This window comes from Lepisosteus oculatus, chromosome 14 (genome assembly GCF_040954835.1).
Source record: "Lepisosteus oculatus isolate fLepOcu1 chromosome 14, fLepOcu1.hap2, whole genome shotgun sequence".
Lineage (NCBI taxonomy): Eukaryota > Metazoa > Chordata > Actinopteri > Semionotiformes > Lepisosteidae > Lepisosteus > Lepisosteus oculatus.
Genome location: NC_090709.1, coordinates 17,911,252 through 17,927,395, shown reverse-complemented (window position 1 = coordinate 17,927,395; position 16,144 = coordinate 17,911,252). Strand labels below are relative to the sequence as shown.

The window sequence follows — 16,144 nt, the reverse complement described above, 5'->3', positions numbered from 1 at the left end:
AACAAGAACACCTTGAACTTTTTCCGTATGTGAAGGAAAAGGCAAAAGAGCATGAAAAGTATTGAGTGTATAAAATATCTATGGTACAACCCGAGAATAAACTGATGGACTAAACAACAACATTTGATGATTAAAGAGATTCAAGAAACACAATCATCCACACACGAGCTTGGATCCTGAACACTTAAGTTAATTGACAAAGCGAAGGATATAACCTGTAAACTCTCTTCATGTCTTATAGTTTATTAAATAAAACAATTTCTTACTTTCTTAACAATTTCTTACTGTTGATGGACAATTGATTGAATTTTTGCAAAATCACAATTACAGCTTTTTCAGTTAAACTGTTATTCACATACTCTAACGTAGATAAACGTTAGTGTCTTCTGATGTGTGAGACATTTTCTCAAAAAAAATATTTGTTAGTCTCTCTGGAGGATGCAGACGGTGTTTAGAGAAAGAATTTCAAAAAGACAGGCTCCCTAAGCTTAACATCAATGCAGAAAAAAAATGTTTTCTAAACAGAAATGCTCTTTGGCACTTTCAGCTTTACGTAGGGCGCAACGTCTGCCGAAATCACTTATGAGCCAGTGCACATTGTATTGTGCCAGCAACTACATTTAATATTGGCTGTGGTGGTGAGCTGTTTTTGTCTGTGAAAGCAGTTGTCTGTGATACTTCACGCCGAATCATCGGCAGGGGTAAAGCTTATTAAATATTTGCGGATAGCGCTCCATTAGAAATAACTTGTCCAAGTACAAAAGAGATCATAGGGTTTACATCAAGCAGTCACAAAACATACCACACATGTCAAATATAAATGGGGAATTGATTTTGCTTCTTGACGTTGTTCCTGTGGTTGCGTTGGTTACAAAGGTGAACGGTCTTCCACATTCTACTAGAGTATCCACTGGGTTGCCTTTATCCATTATCTTGGAAAGAATCTGTGCTTCAACTAAAAAAAAAAAATCATCAGTACTGTCGTTTTTTTCTGTGCGTACAGCCATCACTTAAAGCATATAACAATCCGTTCAATCCCCCGCATCTCCAGGTGCTTTATATTACTGTGCTCACATCGCAGTCTTCTGTTGAGTGAGAACTCTTTGGTCGTGTTCATAGAGAGACAGGTTTACACAATTAAACTCAGGCACACTCGAAGTGCTACAGTGTTGCTCTGCTGTTTTAAATGTACCTCCAAAGCATTTAGTTTTGTTAACTACCAACTGATTTGAACTAATTTAACGTCATATTCAGAAAATCCAGAGAAGATCATCAAACTTTTCGTAGCTGTTGAAAAAAACACCTTTTGAATCTCACCAGGGATTTCTTGAGAGATCATTCAGCGAGCGAGTCCTCCCTCTGGACTCCAAACATTTTGGGTTAAACTGTTATTCACATACTCTAACGAAGAGAAACGTTAGTGTCTTCCGGTGTGTGAGCCCATTTCTCAAAATATAAAAAAAATAAAAGTTATATAAATTGAATTGTTCTACTTTTTAGGCTTGCATAGTATTATTAATATTTCAGTTAAATATTTTCTTCTGTAGTAATATGAGTTGATATTAATATTAGTCCTGATTTATAATTTTTTGTCATGGTTGATCTTAAGTAATTTTGTAATTAGTTTCAGTTTTGATAATTAGTTTCGCGCAGAGAAGCTACCAAAACTGGTAATGTTCACATAATGTGTAATGCAATAGCAGCATTTTGGGTTGAAAACAAAAAGTATATCTTGGTATGAATCCTAACACTTCATAAGTAGCATTCTTGGATTTCTCGCTTCAGATAAAGTTGTCTATACATCATAGATTTCTACTCAATCAATATCAGCTGTGTTATCACTACAGAACGCTAAATATAGATCCTGGCAATACTTCGTGAGATCTTCGTAAGAAAATCCAAAATACTACGGAAGGAATCAAATTTATACATTTCTTTGGATCGAGAAGATGATCATTATGAGACTCAAAACATGCCTGTCTTTTCTCTTTTCGAGGACACATGGATTATTGAGGTGTAAAGATGGGTTCAAAACTAAAATCACCTTCTATCGCTGCTGTTTCCTTAAATCCTTCAACTGATCATCGATATCGAGGAATAATATTATATCGTTTCTTCAAATCCTTCAACTGATCATCGACATAGAGAAATAATATTATACAAATTGTGGTTTTCTGTTAATTGCCAAGTTGACTGTAATTACATCTTCGTTTACAGATGTCTTGCATGTATCACAAGGTATAATAGTTGTCGTGCGTCCTCAGTTAAAATGTTTTAAAAAGTACGACAAAAGTACAACATGCTTAAGAACATTTATGGTTACATCCATATTAAAATGAAGTTAAATGACTTGCTTGCGAAGCACCAAGCAGCCTTGAACGGTTCGCGGAAATCAAATATACAGTACAGATGGATTCAGAGTGTGCTTTCCAACTTTTGTGCAACATTTTCTTTTGACAGGGCAGAGTTGTCTTCACAATCTGGGTTGATTAAAAAGGTGTGACATCAGTGTTAAACAGCTTTCCTTCTTGGGGAACAACGGTTGTGTTCCATATTTCTAACTATTTTGGTTTCAAGATCGCAATTTAGTGTGAAACATAAAAGCCAGCTGGATAAGCTTGATTAATTCCCCTCAGGGGATCAATAAAGTATCTATCTATAAATCTCTTACACGTCATTTACAATGGCCTTTCAACTAATAGCCCGTGCAGGGATCAAATCCCAGCTGTTAGTACGAGTTGCATAAGACCCTGTAACGCGCAGATAAGAAACTAACCTCTGCTTCTTCATTATATACACAGTGAGCTATATTTGCGAGCCTACTGCCCCCTGCGGGCTCTGTATTTGATTGCGGTACAAGACCGGCCGTGGAGATAAAGTGAGACGGGTGTGTACTTTAAAAGGCTCATAGCGTCCCTGGGAGGGCTCAAACCACCACCCTTTTTGTTAACAACCGAGCCACAAAGACTCATGTACAGCTTAACACTCCTTGGTCTCAGTGAAAGTGATACAAATTTCAGGAGATTAATTTCTTTTTAAAGGAAAATCACCAACAGTGGCCGAGATCTACTGGAGTTTTTCATTCTATACTGCGATTTCTGTAGGGTACCCTGTGAAAATACGAGTTTTGACGAGAAGGGATGGACATATAAGGTCAGAAGGCTTGGGGAATTGAACTTTAAGGTGAAGACTGCGGGTTCAGCAGCAGCAGAACCTGATCAGTATCAGTTGACTCCGATATACTTTGAAAATGAATTTGGAGATTTAGAGTCAGACGTGCTACCGTTGCACCATGGGGTACTTACTTAAAAAAAAAATAGAAAAACAGTCAGTGTTCCTGGATCTGTTATTGAGAACAACACCTGCACAAGAGCTGCGCAGGAAGAATAAAATGTGGTCTGGGATGAAGAGACTCTCTTTGGAAGAGCGGCGCTCTTCACAGGATTTTTTTTTTGTGAAGCTGATTTGTCTCCTTTGGGGAATTCAAAGGCACTGACAGTTGTGACCTCGTGGTGCAAAGATAGCATGTCTGACTCCAGATCAGACGGCTGCATGTTCAAATCACGTCGAGGTCTGCTTTTAGTTTTTCAGGTTCTGCTCGTCCTGAACACGGAATTCAAACCATGTAGTTGAATTCTATCTGTACACCACATAGATAATCTAAACAAAATAGAGCCCTACTGGACATACAGTTAGGATCTCACACAGCGAATACCCTTGAACACAAGAGAGAAGGCACAGTTCACATCTGCGAAACATCACATCCGTCTTTAGAGACAGCTACATCAGAGAATGGAATCCCGGAAGTTTCAAATAACTTCTTTTAATACAGGTTCAAGCAAACCTGAAAGTTAGGGAGTTTCCGGACACTTTTGTTTTATTAAAAAGTGTCTGAAGCCTGAAAATGTAATTTGAAAAAAAAAAAACGCTATTGGACATTAGCAGGTACTTTTTGTAACAATTTGCTATTTCATGCTGGAAAACAAAGGAAGCAGACCCAAGTTTTGCTTTCAGGTGCGGTTCATTACATAATAGACATCTATTACTGAGGAGCTTGAATAAAATTTACATGAGGCAGGTAGAAGTCGAACCTACAATCTTATGATCCAAAATCAGATGCGTTATTTATTAAACTGCTGGTATTTCACATAACCGGAATTCCCCCATAGGGTGCTCAGCTTCGCTACTAGTAATATACCGCCCCTTCTAAAATTTCAAAGTGAGAAACGTGTTTTCTGATTTTTTATGAGTTTTAAAATATTATCTCTTTAAATCAGAAAAAGGGTTTATGTTTCGCACTGAAATTCCCATTGATTGAGAATTCAAAGAAAGACTGTTTTCTTCCACAACACCGTATAATTATTACATCCACCACACTCTCCAACTTCTCCAGACCTTGCTGGGTGAGCATTTACTCCGATAAATTAGGTCACGTATCATGTTAAATCACCTCTTCTCAACACAACATTTCCTGGTGCACGTTTTCTCTATGAAAAAAAAAAACATTTTTCCCTTGCACGATTTCTCGTTTTTTTTTTATCAAAGCTTACAGAAATAAAAAAGAAGAAGAATTAGTGTTGCAAAAGAACTCTGTCGCCCTTGGGAGATGTCAAACGCATTGGACATGAAAAATGCCGGATAAAAGTCAGTTCTCTTCGTTTCTCAGTGTCGGGGCTGCTACTGTATGTAAAAGAGGCAATTTGCTCTGAGAGCAGGTTCAGCGCTTTCTGAACGCAGATGTCTCAGAGCGGTGTGTACAAGTGGCTGTAATGGGTGATGGCAGTTCTGTCACCGTAGCTTATTTGGTTAAAGTGCCTCTTTATTGAACAAAAGCACCGGTTCAACTCACAGCCGTGTATTTCTTCCTATCTTGTAGTACAGAACGTACCATTTTGGGCACTCACAAAGGGCTTGATTTCGTTAAATGCATGTGTTCATTTCCTTTCTGGAAAACTTGTTTTTGATGAAATTCACACAGCTTGCGAAACATGAAATTCAGTTCTTGGTTATCAGTGCAGAAGAAATATTACCGGCTGGCAAAATAAACGGTAAGAGATTTTTTTTTTGATTCGAGGAAAGACTCCGCTCGTCAGTCTCTGTAGCGCAATCGGTTAGCGCGTTCGGCTATTAACTGAGAAGTTGGTGGTTCAAGTCCACCCAGGGACGGGTTTCTTTTGCGATGTAAACATTGTTTATAATATTTAATATATTTGTAGGAAATGCGACTGTTCAACACGTGTCAAAAATGTCCAATAATGCCCAACATCGCAACTCCCCAGAAAACCATATTCACCCAAGAAAAATAATCGTCGAATCGTCATTTATACTCCCGTCACATCCTCTGCTGAAATATTTTTAAAATACAATGCAGATTTGTTTGAGAACTTGACAAGCATTATTTTGTTAGCACTGTGCAGTTGGATTTTGATATTTTGACATATTTACCTTAATTTTAAACTGTAAATACTGTACAATTTATTGTAATTGTGTTGTAATATTAAAATATGTTAGCTGAGGATGCAAAAGGGTGAAAGGGAAAGGTCAGAGGGTACAGTAACAATAAGGTTTGGACTGGTGGAGGTGGTAGGGGTGTTGATGGTTTTTCTCTGTAGAGGATGATTGAGTTTTTTATCCTTCTCTGAAGTGAGAAACTGGAAGAGTTGGGAGTTGAGAGATCTGATGAGGTTAGTTATAAAAGGAAGTTGATGTGGAGCTGTTAGCCGTAAGAATCCCTTAATGTCTTTGATGTTGTCATCAAAGATAAACTGCAGTAAGCAAAGATAAAAAGAAAATTATCTTTGCATACTGCCCTGTCTTTCTAACACCTGAAGAAGGCTCCACGGCCAACGCGTTGTGTTTCCTTTCTTCTCTTTTCAGCATGGAATAACCCTTTACTTGTTCCTTTGCAGCCTACGCATGCTGACGCAGCTACTCACCTGATATTTAACATTTCTATTATCACAACTATGAATGTCCACTGTGGGTATTTTTTCCATGATTATTTATTCTGTCATTGAAGCATATTTTATGTCATACCGAAGTGTCATAATCACTGACATTTTCTTTTTCATTTAGAAAGTAAGAAAATGATAAATTACTATGAATTGCATTTAGCCTGTTCTGATCTGATTCTATATACTTTAACATGCCATGTTCACAATGTCACAACTCAGAAATGCAACAGTGAAGTGTTGTAATTACCAATGTACATAGTGTTGGAACATTGAGATGTTTTGGTAATGAGGAAGGAGGGACATGCCATGTTCACAGGGTCATATTTAAAAAATTGGCACAGTAAAATTTCCTAAAGTTCAGGATTTTGATAGTCTGTTCCATTGTCTCTCACACCTCAGTGTCAGAATTTTTAGATGTTTTTATAACCAGGGGGTAGGTTTATAGCAAGAAGCAGAAAGTGCAATCACCCGTTGCTCATCCTCGGTTAACCATATGTTCTCATATGCCATGTTCTAAATGTCCCATTTATATTAAAAAGGTTCTTGTAAAATGCAAGATTTTAAGACTTTTTATGATCAGAAGGCAAGGTCGTGGTAAATATGCAGAAAGTGCCTGTGAACTTGTGTTTTGCCTTTGTCTTATTTACTTATTGTGTTTGTGTTATTGTGAGTTTTGAAAATTGGTTTACAATTTCCTGAAATGTGTTTCACACAAAAATGTTATTTGGATAGTCACTACTTACATATTCCCATTTACTGAGGATAAATACAGTAATCCATCCCGATTAGTACTTTTAAAAATTACTGTAAAGAGCCATCTACAGGCGAAAGGCGACATAACATCACAGCAGCAGCATTTAAGGCAGAAGAAGAAGCTGGCGAATAAGAAGCCAGCTTCAGCCTCGTTAATGCAATACCATTGGGTGAAGTGGAAAAATATTTCTTGCTCTGAATCCTAACATTTTTATAGGAGGTGTTCTAGTACTTCTTGCCTCAGATAAAATTGCCAATACACTTAATTTCTACTCCATCAATATCAGCAGCGTTATCGGTACTGAGTCCTAAATGTACGTCCTGTCATCATATAAAATGTCAAAAGTTTCGACTGCATTCAACTGATCAAATTTCTCTTCGATGACAGTTATCATTTTATCCAAAATACATCCGAAACAAATTTGCACTGTTTTTTTTTTTATCCAGAAGAGCATCATCATGAGACTCAAAACATACCTGTTTTTTCTTCTTTCCAGGAGGAAGGATTGTTCAGATGCAAACATTGGTCCAAAATCAATGTACTCTCCTATCGCTGTTGCTTCTTTAAATCCTTAATTTGAACGTCGATATTGAGGGATGATATCGTACAAATTGTGGTTTTCTTTTAAAGCAAATTATATTAAAATATGAGCCTCTGTTATAGTTGTCTTTCAAGTTTCGGAAGGTATAATAGACCCCCTTGTGCCCTCAGCTAAAATATGATAAAATACAACAAAATGTATTTACATAGAACAGCATTTATGGTTACATGTATATTACAATTAAGATAAATATACAAAAGTATTAAAATACAAATGTACAGTCCTAGAATAATCATGCTGTCCAACTGTCTTTTTTGCTTGTCAAGTTCTCCAACAAATCTGTGTCGTAATTTTAAATATTCTAACTAAGGATGCATCGAGAGAATTCTTCTGCTAGCCGTTCGAAGATCAAACTCCTTGGCTGAATATGATGTCCTTGAATGTTGGTCATTATTGGCCATTCCCAGTGATATTGACTTACATACTTAATTGTTTAACAAAAACATTCACATTTCTTGCAAATATCAAGTGGGTTAAGGTTTTGCTAAGAAATCCGAATAAGTAGAGATGAGGTTTACATTGCAATAATGAGAAGTGCATTTCTGGGTGGGCTCAAACCACTAACCTTTCAATTAACAGAGACTCACGTGTGTCCCTTTTCTCCATTTGCAAGCTTAAAAAAAAGAAAATAATGCTTTTTTCTTACCATCCTGCGATATACAAGGCAAGATTTGTATTTCATCTTTCACAAGGTGTATGAATTTCATGAAAAGCAAGTTGTTCCAGAAAGAAAATGAAAACTTGCGTTAAACAAAATCAAGCTGTACGTAATCATCCATAGTGATACATTTTGTAAGACAAGACAGGAAGAAAAGCACTGCTGGGATTTGAACTCAGCATCTCCTGTTTAAGAGGAAAGGTCCAAGCCAGTCACACTCTTTAGATGGGAAGAAGACTAGTTCGTTCCCGATGTAGCGCAAGTCCTGAATCCTGAGATTCAGCTGTCGACAGTTCCAACCGTAGTTCACTCGTTGATCAGGCGAGCTTTGACGGTGGAGTACCGGCGGTTCACGGGGCTTGCTGCTGGGCTAACCTCGGGCGGATCCTTCGGTTATGCGTGGGCAACCTCCGTTCTCGACTCTTAAAACAAAGTTAAGTCCTGGCACTCGGACACACTGGCCGTCACGTGATTGTCCGAGCTGAGTCTGGGAACGTCCTGGAGGGGCACCTTCTGGGCATCGTGCTGCCTGTTTTATCTGGAGGAACTACGGTAGTTCAGTGGCTTAAAGTTCCGCGGGCATTCAAGACCCACGTGGGGTTACCCTGCCCTACCAGTTCCTGATTGGCTGATTGAGGTGGAGGATGAGTAACAGTGACCTCTGACCTTAGGGTTGTAAACCTTGGGATGAGCCTCTCCCATGGAATCTCCCAGACAGTAAGGCGCCAGAGATGACCACTTATTAGGGTGGCTGGTGAATCTCAGCCTTGGGAGCTGTTCCTTATCAGGAAACTCTATCAGCTAGAAAAACACCTTAAATGTGAACCAGATGGAATGGCCTCTCTGTATCCAGCTGCACTGCGATGAGGGAGAGAGGGACTGGCAAGGGAGCAGCAAACTTAATTCCTGTATTTTAAATACGCCTTGCCGCTACAGAAGTGTCCTTAGAAGAAAAACATCTTCTATGATAGTGGTACAGTCCATCACACCCCTCCTATAGCCTTTCAAAGAGAAAAAAAACTGACAACAAAGTATGTCTATGTGTGGTAATCAACCAGGTCTTACAAACATTCTTAAACCCTTCCACTTCCTTTCATTGCAAATTATTTGTACATGTTAGAAGGTTAATTTTGGCTTCTGATATTATGGTGGACTAAGAGTCCTGAAATCTTTGTAGAAGTACAAAGATGAAAGAAAGGGCAGTGTAATCATGGCCAAGAGAAGGCAAATGTTGGACTATCTGCTTGGATTGAATGGAGCAAAACGTAGGCAACTCCTTGAGCAGAACCTGCTTCATCCTTCAGACTGGGGTTTCTGAAGATCTGTACATTTGAAATTTCAAAGTGACTAAAGTAAAGGAGTTTTCCCTTTTTACCACATAATTCCCACAGATCAACACTAACAGAGAGCCTAATTCCAGCCAGGATTCAATCACTGTCTCTCAGGCATCCCAGCAGTGGATTTCATGACTTCAGAAAGCCATCTTCACCAGTGGAGAACTCAATGCTCTGAGGTTTACTGGCAGAGTCTCACACTGGGTAATGTTAGATGTTGATAAATAATGTCCTATGGAATTCTACTATTGATACATTCTACTATGGAACTGCGATGTGTCTTGAAAAAAATCTTCTATGATAGTGGTACAGTCCAGCACAGCCTTTAAAAGAGAAAAAAAAAAACAAGGTAAGTCTGTGGTGTAATCAACGAGGTCTTGCAAACATACTTAACCTCTTCCAGCTACCAACATTACAAATGCTGTTTACACATTAGATGGTTATTTTTGGCTTCTGATATTATGGTGGATAAAGAGCCCTGGAATCTTTGTAGAAGGACAAAAGACGGAAAGAAAGGGCAGTGTAACCATGGCCAAGAGAAGGGAAATGTTGGGGAGAGCTTTTTTCATAAACTTTTTATCATTGTTTTTCCAGCCCAACAAAGATCAACATATATGAGCAGGCGTCCTGTGCCAAATCCAATCTGCCTTCCTTCCAAGTATACAGGAATGTGAGTGAATTAAATATTGACATTTGAAAATACACAAAAATATGCAATCACACTGTAGTGTGCTCTCTGAAGGCACCAGTTCTGTAGGGTTTGGGCATTTACTGGGACAATTATTAATTGTAGCAGTAAATCACAAAATTGATTCTTTTGATGGCTTTAGAATCCAACCATGCGACATAACTCAAACAACGCACACACACAGGTACTAGTACACGAGGATACATTTATTAATACATAGAATATGCATATAAACCTAACAGATCTTATCGAGAGGGTTATCAGAATACAAAAGGTATATATTCAGTCAGTTACAAAGTATTACACATATCAAAAGGACATACGTTCAATATATCATTCATTTAGACCGTTTCGTAAATGAACTTGGTTATAACTTCTACATTAGATACTCAAAACAAGTACATAACTCTTAGGAATTAAATTGATATCAACTGGTTGGGATAACAATTGAATTCTCGAGCAGTAATGCAGTGAAGTTGAATACTCATCCAATCTCTGGGGATTCAGATCTCCTGCGGACTCAAAGAAACAGTTGCAGGCTGTTGCTGTCCAATCCGCGCTCTCTGGCTCGGTGCCAGGCTATGCTGTGCGGCTTGCGATGGTGCGTTGCTGATGCTCACTGACCGGCTAGTTAGTGTTGGCTTTAACTAGCAAAGTTTGCGCACAGGAGAAAAGATGACTGTGGGTCCCAGCAAGTCAGGAAGAAGACCGGTTCGTTCCTGATGAAGAGCTAGTTCTGAATAGTGATTCTGCTGTCCACAGTTCCGACCTGTTCACGAGGCCTGCTACTGGTGCTAACCTCGGGTGGATCCTCTGGTTACTCTCTGGCAACCTCCGCTCTAGACTCTTAGAACAAAGGAAAGTTCTGGCACTCGGACACACTGGCCGTTCTGTGGTTGTCCGGGCTGAGTGTCAGGATGGTCAGGAGGCGCTCTGCAAGAATGTCCTGCCCTTGGGAGCCTTCTGCTCCTGGGCCGTCCTGCCCTTGAATTCTCCTTTGAATTCCCTTTAGAAAAGTCCACAGAATCCTCCTGAATCTTACTACAGGCTCTCTGTGTTTCCTGTTTTTACCTGGAGGAACTTCAGCTCGTTGATTGGCTGAAAGTTCCATGGGCATCAGAGTCCCACGTGGGTTACTCGGCCCTACCAGTCCCTGATTGGTTGATCAAGGTGAGATATGAGTCATTTACTCCTGACACCTAGGAATGCAGTCCAGATGTCCATCTGGCACTCCCTAGACAGATAGGCGCCAATGGATGACCATTGATCATGATAGCCAGGCTTAGCTAAGTGCATCCCCATTTGGGAGCTGTCCCTTAACAAAAGAAAACATCTTTAAATCAGCCTGCATGAATAGTTTCTCTGTGGCTGCACCACAGAGATGAACAGAGATTGGGCCTCATTTGGGAAGGCTCAGAACACTTAATTCTTTCTTATTAATAAGCCTCGCTGCTACAACACATATGCAGTTTGAGCAAACATAAGACAATAACCAAGTACCACAAACTACCAGGCATCTAGTATCATTAGCAGTTCAGGTGGGGAGCTGCATCACCATGTGTAGGCTGCAAAAGAACAAGTAATAGGTCTATTCCATACTTAAAAGAAAAGAAAGAAAACACAACATTTCAGCCGTGGAGCCCTCACACCTGAAGAAGGCTCCACGGCTGAAACGTTGTGTTTTCTTTCTTCTCTTTTCATCTAGTGTCATTAGCCTTTTAACAGTTCCTGTCAAAATAAAATAGAAATGGATAACATTCTAGAGAGAGTTTGAAATATCAAGGTACAATTTAAAACATATCTCTTCCACTACAACCACAATATTTTGGAGAGATCGTTGAACCTCACTGTTCTGACATGTCCGTTAGCCTCCGTCCTGCTCTAGCAATGAATGTGGCGGGGCACATTCTGAGGGAGATGAGGTCAATCAGGTGGCAGGAAAACCACGCTATGCTTTTTTTTGAGATCCTGAAAAGGACAGAAGGGCCATGTATATGTGTGCAGCTGGATATGTAATTGCAGGTGGCGTAGCAAATTCTGCTGAAGCCCCACTGCCTGGTGTGGACAGTAGCTGTGCATGTTGCAGCAGAATTGTGCATGTGAGATCAAGGGGGCATGTCATGTGTTTCAGCACTTCACTTCCTTCAGTAGCACATGATTCCCTGAGTTCTTTGGATGACCTGTGGACAGATCTTTCACGATGAAGAATTCCTTAAGAAGAATAGATCTCGGCCCACCATCCCAATGCCTCCGTCTCAAAACAGCAACCTCCCACTGCCCTTGGTCTGCAAGGCAGTCCTTTCAAGTGCGATGACGACGCTGGGACCTTCGTTGCCTATTGTACGAGCTGAACTTTTGTGCTCATCAATTCAACGCTCTTTCCATCAACTCATCTTGTCTTTTGATGCTTCGTGTTTTGCGCTCCTTTGACTATCGGCATATCGGGTGACTGCAAACACTGAAGTTCTTGCTTACGGAGTGTGGAACATTGTTTTCAAGTGATCGCTGTTCTGTCATGTTGACGCCGAGTGAATCTTTCTTTGGCAACATGGGCAGGCTGACAGTAGTGCGAGCGAAAGTAATGGCAAATTTCTTGACTTATTTCTGAATGTGAATGTTCTTTAGAAAAGGGATGCGACGTCGCTTCTTGCCCGTGTAAAGGTCACGCATTCCAGACGTGGTTATGAGCGAACAGTTGCCGCAAGTGTTTGAAAAGAGCAAGAGAGGAAGAAGCCCTGCCCCGTGTGAGGATCAAACTCAGGCCCTTCAGATGACGAGACTGACGCACTACCAATTACGCCAACAAGCCCAGCTGCAGTACACACACCGGAAAGTTTGGCTCACATGGATTTCAGTCGCCCGTTCCCTAATCTTTAGACGCCCTCTGCTGAATGTTGCATTTGCCTTTTGATCTCACCGATACATTTTTGGTCTGTTTCTGTTGCGAGTCCGTCTTTCAGGTCTCACCTAGCACAAGTCTCTGTGGCTGAAGTGGCCTCTCTGCTTCAGCATCGTGCCCTCACTCAGCCATTAAAAATGTCACTCGGACTTCTGACATACTGACATGAAATGTCAAGAGAGAGTGGCGGAGTGACGCTTAAGCCAGAGAGAAGAAGAAAAGGGGGTGGGCCTGCGAAACGCTTGACAGCTGCACGATGCTCTCCATGCAAAGCGTGACCACAGGCTGAAGGACACCTTTTGGCACATCAAGCGCTAAGCACACACCTGGAGGATGCGGGAATTGATCCTGCTACCTCCCACATGCAAAGCAAGCGCTGTACCATACAAGCCAACCCCCCTCGCTGGGGCTTATGCCTCGGCGTCACCTAGTGCCGCTTGTTCCCCTCTTACCGGGCACAGTTCACTGCCCTTCGTCTGCAAGGCAGTCGTGTAATTGCGGCTTTCTTGACTTATTGATGAAGGTCTGACTGGACGAGCTAATGACACCTCTCCCCCATCCTCAAGCTCGCTGACAGATTGAAATGGAAAGTGCTGCCGTGGCTCGTTGGTCTAGTAGTATGATTCTCGCTTAGGGTGCGAGAGGTCCTGGGTTTGACTCCCAGACGAGCCCTCGTGTGTTCTTTTCCTCCTCTTCCACAAGACTGGGAACTGATATCCACATCACTTCGCAGTGTCTGCTTATGGCAAACGATGGAATGTGACTAATGACTGAACGAGCCTGGTGAATTCTCATCACGTGGCACAATGAGAGCGTGCAGTCAGCTGTCCAAGGCGGCAACCTCATTGCTCGTTCAAAAGAACACGTACTGAAAACTCATCACCACTATGTCGTAGATGAGCACCGCGATCTCTTGTTGTCATGCGTCCTTACTTGGGAAATGCAGAAGCAAAAACTGCCCTCTCTCAGCCACCGAAATGTGTGCGGCTCGCCTTGCGCTCTCTGCGCCTCGTATATTTGTGGAGCTGTCTGCTCTTCTTTCTGTTGAAGTAATCAAGTTACGGGGCGTCCTGCAGCCTATGATGTTCTCACTGAGAGCTTTCAAGATTTGAAGGAAAACTACGAGCTTGATGGCTCAAGTCGAACGAATGTGATTGTTAAGCAATCGATGATCAAAAGCACGTCTTCTAACAATTCGTGAGAGTATTATCAGCACTGTTTTCACTTGGATATACTTTTCACTTGCTAAGCTGACAAATTGGACGAGAAAATGCCGGAGATGCACTCAGTGCAGACTAAGGTTGGGAAGGAGGTGTGGCCCTTCAACGCTTGACAACTGAAGGACATTCTCCGCAACGGAGGAGCACCTGTCAGAAGTCGCAGAGGCTAAACGAGAGCACCGGGCTTCTGGAGATCCAAACTCAGACCTGGAAGATGCGGGCATCGATCCCACTACCTCTCGCATGCTAAGCGAGCGCTCTACCATTTGAGCTAATCCCCCTCGCTTCATGCTTCTCGGCATCATGTCTTACCGCCTCTGCCCCTCTTACCACTGCCCTTGGTCTGCAAGGCAGTCCTTTCAAGTGCGATGACGACGCTGGGATCTTCCTTGCCTATTGTACGAGCTGAACTTTTGTGCTCTTTCCATCAACTCATCTTGTCATCTTACAGTCTGGGTAATTGGAGACTGCACTGTTCTGCTTCCTAAGGTCATATACGGGTTTTTCGCATGAAGCTGTATTGAACAGTATTTCTCGCATTGTGAACATGTGCACACAGCGGTCCCCCGGGTTCCAGTTAGTGCGTAATTATACATCGATGAAAAACGAAATTAGCTCACTGAAAGTTTGATGTAGAGAATGTGGAAATTTCCACAAGTTGTGGTCTTTAAAATGCATTTGGTTTGAAGACGTTCTGTGCTTCCATTGTGAAGATATGGACAAAACAATATTTGAGCGTGGTAAAAAAAGTCATAAAAATGACAAAGTGAAGGCTGAGAAAGCATTCACAATGCATTTTATACACAAAGCAAGTGTTTTTGTAACTCTAAGAGATTTCGCGAAAGCACTACAGGCGTGGCAAAATCGTTTTCGAACTTCAAGCTAACTTTACCCCGGTCTTAGAGAAAGGACTGCCTTTCACTTCTCTGTGTTTTCTTTCACAGCGCTGTGCACTTTTTCATTTCTCTCGCTTTCAGAGCCTCTGCACAGCACACGACTCGACATCAGGAAGCACATTGAAGTGAAAGCAGAAAGCGCTGCGACATGCACTGTGCAGATCCCGCCACACTAAGAGGTGAGTGGGTCTGTTCGATCACAGCGCTAGGCGAATCCCCAAACAGTGTGCGTGGCAACAAAAAAAGCTGCTCTGTTTTGAACTGGGGACATTCCACGTGTGAGGCTAACGTGATAACCACTACACTATGGAAACAGTGGGAAATTGTGCCCAGTGGCCCAGTGCTGAGCTTCGCCAATGCTATTCAGGGGCTATTCAGGGGCCAATGCTATTCGATGTGAATTGAATGCTCTTCAACTCTCCAATGCTATTCAGGGGTGGAAAAGGGTGGAGCCGTGTGTGTCTTTTGTTCAAAGACACCCCCATCTCAGAGCCGGAAGTACAGGCCTTCCTCTCGCATGTCCACAAAGATGTTATTTTTTAAGAAGATCCTGCGAAAGTCGGCCATCCGCCTTTCAGCCCTGCAGTAGGCCAGGCTGAGAGAGAAGCAGTCCTTCACCCTGGCAATGTACAGCCTGACAAGGTCTGGCTTCAGGCCATTGTAAATCATGAGGTTCCTCCTCTCCCAGACAGCTGTCCTCGTTATGCTGAGGAGGAGGTTCACTAAAATGGCGTTAACCCTCCCCCTCAGACCCGCGGTACCCAAAGAGGAACAGCTCTTTCCAGGGCACCCCGTCAAGAACAGCTCCTCGAACCGAGCGAAACAGGCCATCCAGCAGATCCGTCAAGTACGCCCTGGCTCGAGCTGGGGGAAGATCTTACCCCAGAACACCTCTGAGACCGGCACTCTGAAGCGTTTCACCACCATCAGCCTGTAGAACATGCTGGTGGTGCACCCCAGGAGGTCCACCCCACGGTCCCCCCACTTCACCCTCAGCTCCGGCCAGGCCGGACCTGCTGCCCCGTCTTGTAGATGGAGCTTCTCCAGCCAACTGTCCGGGAGACCGAGTTTGAGCTGCTTGTAATCCTAACGGATCTTACTGACAGGCAGCTCGTCGTCGACCTCTCGGACAGCGTCGAC

General features: G+C 42.0%; 1 protein-coding gene and 2 non-coding genes across 3 annotated transcripts in view; 2 read left to right on the top strand and 1 right to left on the bottom strand.

Moving 5' to 3' along the window:
• The window catches only part of LOC138242765 (zinc finger protein 850-like), a 409,608-nt gene that overhangs the window by 322,357 nt on the left and 71,107 nt on the right, over positions 1-16,144 (bottom strand). The gene's annotated exons all lie outside the window — the stretch shown is intronic.
• On the top strand, positions 5,093-5,166 carry trnan-auu (transfer RNA asparagine (anticodon AUU)). Its single transcript has one exon. It is a non-coding gene; the product is annotated as a tRNA-Asn (tRNA).
• trnap-agg (transfer RNA proline (anticodon AGG)) lies at positions 13,489-13,560 on the top strand. The gene has a single exon. It is a non-coding gene; the product is annotated as a tRNA-Pro (tRNA).